Below are 7,444 nucleotides of genomic sequence, written 5' to 3'. Positions count from 1 at the left end.
GTTCATTGATTAAAAATTTTCTCTCCTTGTAAACAACTAAAGGGGGGTAACTTTTGGAAGTTCCTGTCCAAAAACCACTCGAACGATTTTGTCCAAAATGTGCATACATGCAGTAGATATAGTCATGTACTAAATATACAAAAATAACGAAAATTAAACGACAGGAATTTTTTGGGGTAGGTGTGTTGTACATCCTTAAACGAATATAATGTACTCAGTTGAATATTTCCACGATATTTTGAATGAAATCTATTTCGGATTTTTAAAGGACACTGTATGGTTTCAGTTTATATGTACTTCATTTGATTGTTTACTTCCGGTTAAATTTGACAGTTTACTTTTCGTCAAGTTCGATTTCGGGCCCCCTCCTCGCAGTTTCTCGAACTTCCAAAGACTGGCATGAGCGACAGACAATGTATTTCTATTTAGACCCCAACTTTTGCTTTCTTCATTCTTGAATGGAATCTTACGTCTTGAAATCTGTGGAAGAAAATAAGAGCTGACGTGTCACAGTCATTTGATCATTATCAGATAATGTGGTTCAAGTTAGTTCTGTTGCTGATCTATGTAGCTGTGTTGTTTGTCCTAGCGCGGTTGCTCGAGGCGGTTAGCTGGGTGGAGACGGGGGTATTGTCACACCGTCTGCTTGACCCCATGACCCTGTCTGTTCTGAAGCTGAAGACACTTCTGGAGCAGAGGGGGGTCAGTTATGAGGGTATAGTGGAGAAACACGAGCTCAGTGAGCTTGTAGACGCCACAGGTACACAACAAACATAAATTATAATCCTTACTCATCTTCTTAATAAAATGTGTGTTCTCTTTTGACAAGTCATTATTGATTTGATTAGTAAGAACAAATTATGTCTCAGTAGTCAGTACAAGCCCTTGATCACCAGGTTCATAGGTTACTAAAATGTATCATTTTAAAAAGGAACATGCAGTCTATAATAAGATCAGTCCTGTTCACCTGTAAGTCAGAGACTTCTGAATTTTTACGACAATTTGGGTCAGCGATAAAATATAGGGTCAGTTTGGTAAATGTCAATAACTATGTAGGACTCCAAAGTGCGATGGGACTCCAAAGTCCGATGGTCACGCCAAAGTCCGATGGTCTGCGCCAAACCCCGATAGTCTGACACGCCAAAGTTCGACGGTGCGGAAAACAATTAACGTTTATGACGTCATAGTAGCACTGCGCCCAAACCTCAATGCCGCGACATGCAAAGGTCTTTAGAATAAGTATAAATAAATGCGAAAACTAACCCTTAACTCTCAGGCAGGTGCGAGACTAACGCTCGAAAAGTGTGTATTAACAATAACCTAAATATCTTGAGTTGGGGCAAGACTAACCCTAATCACTCGACTTTGGTGCGAGGACTAACCCTAATTCACTCGGGTTGTGCAATGCAAGGACTAACCCTAATCAATCGAGTGGTGTGCGAGGACTAACCCTTATATCTCTAGATTGATTGATTGATTGTATATTGTTTAACGTCCCTCTCGAGAATTTTTCACTCATATGGAGACGCCACCATTTGCTGGTGGAGAGCTGCAAATTTTGTCCTATGCTCGGCACTTAGGGCCATTAAGCAGGGAGGGATCTTTTTCGTGCCAGCACCTACTGTGACACGGGGCCTCGGTTTATACGTTCTCATCCGAAGGACCGGCCTCCACGTCCCGCAGAATATCTCTAGAAGGTGCAAGCAATAAGCAAAATCAATAATAAAAATTGTGTTCAAGGACGAATTCAGAAATGATTGCTTTTGAATGCAGGACAACGGCGTCAAGGATTGACGTCGGATTATTGTGACGTCATAAACGTTGATAGTTCATCCGCACCAGCGGACTTTGGCGAGTCAGACCATTGCACTTCAGCGCAATGTGTCTCATAGGAAACGAGCCATCGGACTTTGGCGTGGCCATCGGACTTTGGCGCCCGTAAAGACAATGAGCCATCGGAGTTTGGCGCAGACCATCGGGGTTTGGCATGACCATCGGACTTTGGCGTCACCATCGGACTTTGGAGTCTTACATATATATTGTTTTTATCATGCCTTATACAATAAAAACAACACCAGATCATTCAAGTAAAAATAATTATTTTGGTTCTGTATTCTTTTTATTTTTGTTAGATGATATTTTCTTTAAGTTCATTGTTCTGAAAATGTTACAACAAAGATTTAAAAAAGGTAAATCAATCAAAAAACCCAATAGTGAAAATACTTTAAAATCTTTTAATGAAAAAAAAACCCAATTTGCATGTCTATTCCTTTGATGTGTAGATCACATGTTTGTTGTGTTTTTTCTGTTCAGGACTGGTGACGGAGGGGGAGGTAACTGATGCTGCGATGGAGGAATCTACCACCCCCACAAACTTCACTGGGGGGTCTCATTTCCTGGAACAGGTGGAGGATGCTAAAGACAGTGTTTGGTTGGTCAGGATTCTCACCAAACAGTGGGACTTCAAGCCTCTCTCTGACGCCTCCTGGTCAGCTCTCATCAACAAAGTGACAAAGTTTGGGGTCAGGGTGGGCAACTTCAACTGCAAAACAGATTACAGGTAAACAAGCAGTCAGCTACCTACATCATTCAAATCCATGATTCATTTGTCAGTTAGTTTTGTTTCACTTGAACAAGTTATGATGTTGTTTTGATACAGGGATTATGTTAATCATTTTTATGTTGCATCTCATCTGTCCATTAGTATCCTTCTATCAGAACTCTCAGTACTTAGATTTTTTTAACTGTTTAGTATCCAGTCGATTTGAAATCAGTCACCTGTAAAGACAAAATATCATATTAAAATTCCGTATGTATGTATAAAACATATTAACAGGTTCTGTCATTGGAAGAGCTGGGATTCCACTCGCTTAATCCTTGGCTTGCCTCAGAAATTTCAGTCTAAATCTCAGGTCCAGCTGTACACCTATACAGGTAAGTGCAGTGTACTTAACACTGACGCAGGTGTACACAGGTATGACTATACACTTGTGCAGGGCACTACTGTATTTATGGTTATTTTTGCCCCATGTTATTTTTACCCTTTTACACTTACTAACAATTTTGCCCCATTTTAAATTTGTCCAGTCACAGTTCCCTTTAAGAAATTAAGCAGTGTTCTTTATATTCACCCCGTTTTAAATTCACCGACTTTTTACAAGGACCAAAGGGGAAAAAAGAAATGGGAGCAAGAATTTTCATGTATACATTACTGTAAATCACTTTTTTTTAGCTCACCTAAGCCGAAGGCTCAAGTGAGCTTTTCTAATCAAAATTTGTCCGTTATCAGGCGTCGTTGTAGTCGTTGTTGTCGGCGTTGTTGTTGTCGTCTTCGTCGTAGTAAACTTTTCACATTTTCATCTTCTCCTCAAGAACCACTGGGCCAATTTCAACCAAACTTGCCACAAACTATCCTTAGGTGAAGGGCATTCAAGTTTCTTCAAATGAAGGGCCATGACCTCTTCCAAGGGGAGATAATTATGAATTAATGAAAAATTAATGGCATTGTTAAAAAATCTTATTCTCAAGAACCACTGTGCCTGGAAAGATGAAACTCATGTGGAAGCATCCTCAGGTAGAGTAGATTCAAATTTGTTCTAATCATGACCCCTGGGGGTAGGGTGGGGCCAAAATGACCGATCAAAGTTTTACATAGGAATATATAGGAAAAATCTTTAAAAATCTTCTTCTCAAGAACCACTGGGCCAGGAAAGATGAAACTCATGTGGAATCATCCTCAGGTAGTGTAGATTTAAGTTTGTTCAAATCATGACCCCTGGGGGTAGAGTGGGGCCAAAATCGCCTATCAAAGTTTTACATAGGAATGTATAGGAAAAATCTTTAAAAATCTTCTTCTCAAGAACCACTGGGCCGGGAAAGATGAAACTCATGTGGAAGCATCCTCAGGTAGTGTACAAGTTTGTTCAAATCATGACCCCTTGGGGTAGGGTGGGACCACAATGGCCTATCAAAGTTTTACATAGGAATATATAGGGAAAATCTTTAAAAATCTTCTTCTCAAGAACCACTAGGCCGGGAAAGATGAAACTCATGTGGAAGCATCCTCAGGTAGTGTACAAGTTTGTTCAAATCATGACCCCTGGGGGTAGGGTGGGGCCACAATGGCCGATCAAAGTTTTACATAGGAATATATAGGAAAAATCTTTAAAAATCTTCTTCTCAAGAGCCACTGGGCCAGGAAAGATGAAACTCATGTGAAATCGTCCTCAAGGTAGTGTAGATTCAAGCTTGATCAAGTCATGACCACCAGGAGTAGGATGGGGCCAAAATTGCAGATCAAAGTTTTACATAGGACTAGATAGGGAAATCTTTAAAAATCGTCTTCTCAAGTACTTCAAAGCCATCATTAGTGATATTTATATGGAATCATTCTCAGGTTGTTTAGATTATAGTTTGTTCAAATTATAACCCCCAGGGATAGAGTGGGGTCACAATGGGAGATCCAAGTTTTACACTGAAATACATATTTAAAAAAACTCTTCTTCTCAAGAATAGCAAAGCCATGATTAGTGATACTAGTATTTATATAGAAGCATTTTTGGGTAGTGTAGAATTAAGTTTGTTCAAATCCTGATTTAAATTCATTCAAATCATGGCCCTTTGGAGTAGGGAGGGAAACAATGGGGAATTAAATTCAAATTTTTATGAAGTTATATATATAGGAAGAAAATGTTTAAAAAAAAATCTTTTTATCAAGAACAGCAAAGTGAAATGCTGTATTAATATGAAGGCATTCTCAAGTAGTATTAAATTCAAGCCCCCCCCCCCTTTCAGTAAACTTTTTAGTTCTGATCTCAAGCTGATTTGCTCAGGTGAGTGATGTGGCCCCTGGGCCTCTTGTTTGAACTTTATATTAGCGTTATTACATGAGACAGTGTGCTCACAAAAATTTAATTCTTGCGTACAACCATGTGCACAATTCCTGAAAATTTTTTCTCACTTATAAAGAGTCAAAGACTATCTCGGGAAAATAGAGGTGTAGTCAGTCTGACTAAAGCCAGCCCCTACAATTTCACTACTAACAAAGTGAAATTGTAGGGGCTGGCTTTAGTCAGACTGAAGGTGTAGTAAAAATTTTGTGAGATATTCCTTTGAAAGAACATTTACAAACTATAAAGGTTACTATAATTTATGTACTTTTTTAGGTAACTATAAACTGTCCAGCATCAGTAATTGGATCAAAGACACAGTCAACCATAAAGTCCTTACCATTAAAGATCCCTTGGAACTAAACAAGAACTGGATCTCATATAAACCTTCAGAAGACCCTGAGATCCGTATCATTATGGTTTCAAGACAAAAGCAAGTTCCCCTTTTTTATTCAGCACTGAGTGTACGTTTTCCAGGACGAATTCGTTTCGGAGTAACGTCTAGAGAAGTATTGATTAAAAGCAACGCTTGGAAGCTTCTTCCAGAAAGGGATCATTTAGCTTACTTCATTATAACCAAAGAAAAAGTGTTCAAATATGGGACCAGGCCTTCAGAATCAATTTCTTTTAAATCCATGGAAACATATTTAAAATGTTTATATCCAAGTCTTAACGATGTTTTTATTTTAACACTATTCATCTGTAATAGTCTCACTATTTTTGAGATCAGTTTAGTTCAAGGTTCATTTATCAAAAGGATTGTAATGTTACTGTTCTGTGCCATAAAGTATAATATCATACACATCCTTGTTTGGATGGGCCTTTTAACACTCTTCCAGATTCCTTTTCTAGCTGATTTTATTCCCTATGGCCTTAAGCTGATCCGTTTATTGGGTGTTACCGACACCATGGCCTTGGTCAGGGCTGATTTTAAATTTTACTCTCGCCATCTGATCATTGTTGAAGTTTGGTTAGGGATGTACTTACTGGCTCTAGGAGTAGGGTTTTATAAGAAGAGTACAGAGGAAGACTCCAATCAAGACTGGAATTTTGCCCGCTTCAGAACTTTAGAACATTTGTTTTACCCCTTACATCCTCGAAGCCTGAGTCACCTGGATCGTAATGCATTTCTGGAGTGGAACCAACAAGAAATCCCATCTCTCATGATGGCGGCTCACATGTCCTCATGATTACATTAAACGCCTTCCTACCTGGCCTTATACCAAAGTGGACCCAAATAATGTAACACCAGAACAAACTAATACATCACATCATTCAAACTACACCATTCTTGAACAAGACAATACACCAGCAGACAGACACACCAAAGAGAGAGATAATGTTACACACCTTGACAGCTCCTCTAATATTCAGAATTTAAGATCAGAGACCCTAACTCAGAATTATGATATATAGGAGCCTGAGGCCCTGCCTGACCCCGGGGGATTTCCTGGAGTGTAGCCAGTGTGTGGTCTGTCTGGAGGATTACGAGCCGGGGTCCTGTTGTGTGGGCTGCCCTGTAAGCACAGCTTCCATCAGTGCTGTATCCTACCTGGGCTACAGAGGGATAACCACTACTGCCCCGTGTGTAGGTGGCCCTCTAACAAACAAATGCCCATCCATGTTCACTCAGAGTAAACTCCTAAAACATTATTACACCCACCCACATTTACTCAGAATTAACTCCTAAAACATTATTACACCAACCCACATTTACCCAGAATTTACTCCTTAACATTATTACACCAACCCACATTTACCCAGAATTTACTCCTAAAACATTATTACACCAACCCACATTTACTCAGAATTTACTCCTAAATCACTACACCCATCAACATTCACTCAGTCCTAAAACATTGTTATAGTTCCTATGAAAACTTTTCACATCCATATTCCCTCCCCAAACAAGCATCTGCTTCCTACCAACCAAAGCTTTTATAAACGGCATCATTTCTAAAACAATCAACATTATTGATCACAGCTCTTTTCTTTGACTAATAAATGAAATATTATTTGAGAATTTTGACAATTTTCATGTTTACGTAAGTAAGTAATCATTAGCTTTTCAGAAATGAGAATGTATGAATTTAACTTTAATTCATGCATGTATGTTTCTAAACTGGTTTTGATTGAAGGTTAATTTATATCTATATTTACACCCTACCCTCAAAAGGGGCTGGTAACATTCTATATTTGATTCTACGTAATCCCTTTTGTATATATACCTGGTGTACTAGTAGTGATAACATACATGTTAACCTATTGTGATGAAAAAGAGGGAGATTCAGACCTCAAAAGCGGTAGCATTGCGCGCGTGTTGTTTAACGCTTGGATTATCGATATCTTTCATGTAATATACATGTATATTATAAGCCTTAAATGAAATCAGGTACCTACACTAATCAATCTTAAATATCAACAAAGGAAGAAGACAGAAACACCTTAAGTTTGACATAAATTGTACAAATTCAAATATTTTTCATGCTCATCATTTTGCTTGGATTGGCTGCTTTACTTAGCCTTTTGAAGAGTGATCTTTGCTGAAATAGCCT

At 38.7% G+C, this 7,444-nt stretch overlaps 1 pseudogene; it reads left to right on the top strand.

Moving 5' to 3' along the window:
• Nucleotides 1-315: 315 nt before the first annotated feature.
• Nucleotides 316-6,912, top strand: LOC134262536 (E3 ubiquitin-protein ligase RNF103-like; annotated as a pseudogene).
• The last annotated feature ends 532 nt before the right edge of the window (nucleotides 6,913-7,444 follow it).

The sequence above is a fragment of the Saccostrea cucullata genome, unplaced genomic scaffold, assembly GCF_032062105.1.
Source record: "Saccostrea cucullata isolate Sc308-1 unplaced genomic scaffold, CSIRO_AGI_Scuc_v1 ctg11552, whole genome shotgun sequence".
Lineage (NCBI taxonomy): Eukaryota > Metazoa > Mollusca > Bivalvia > Ostreida > Ostreidae > Saccostrea > Saccostrea cuccullata.
The sequence above is the reverse complement of the archived record's forward strand: the minus strand, read 5'-3'. Positions and strand labels throughout refer to the sequence as shown.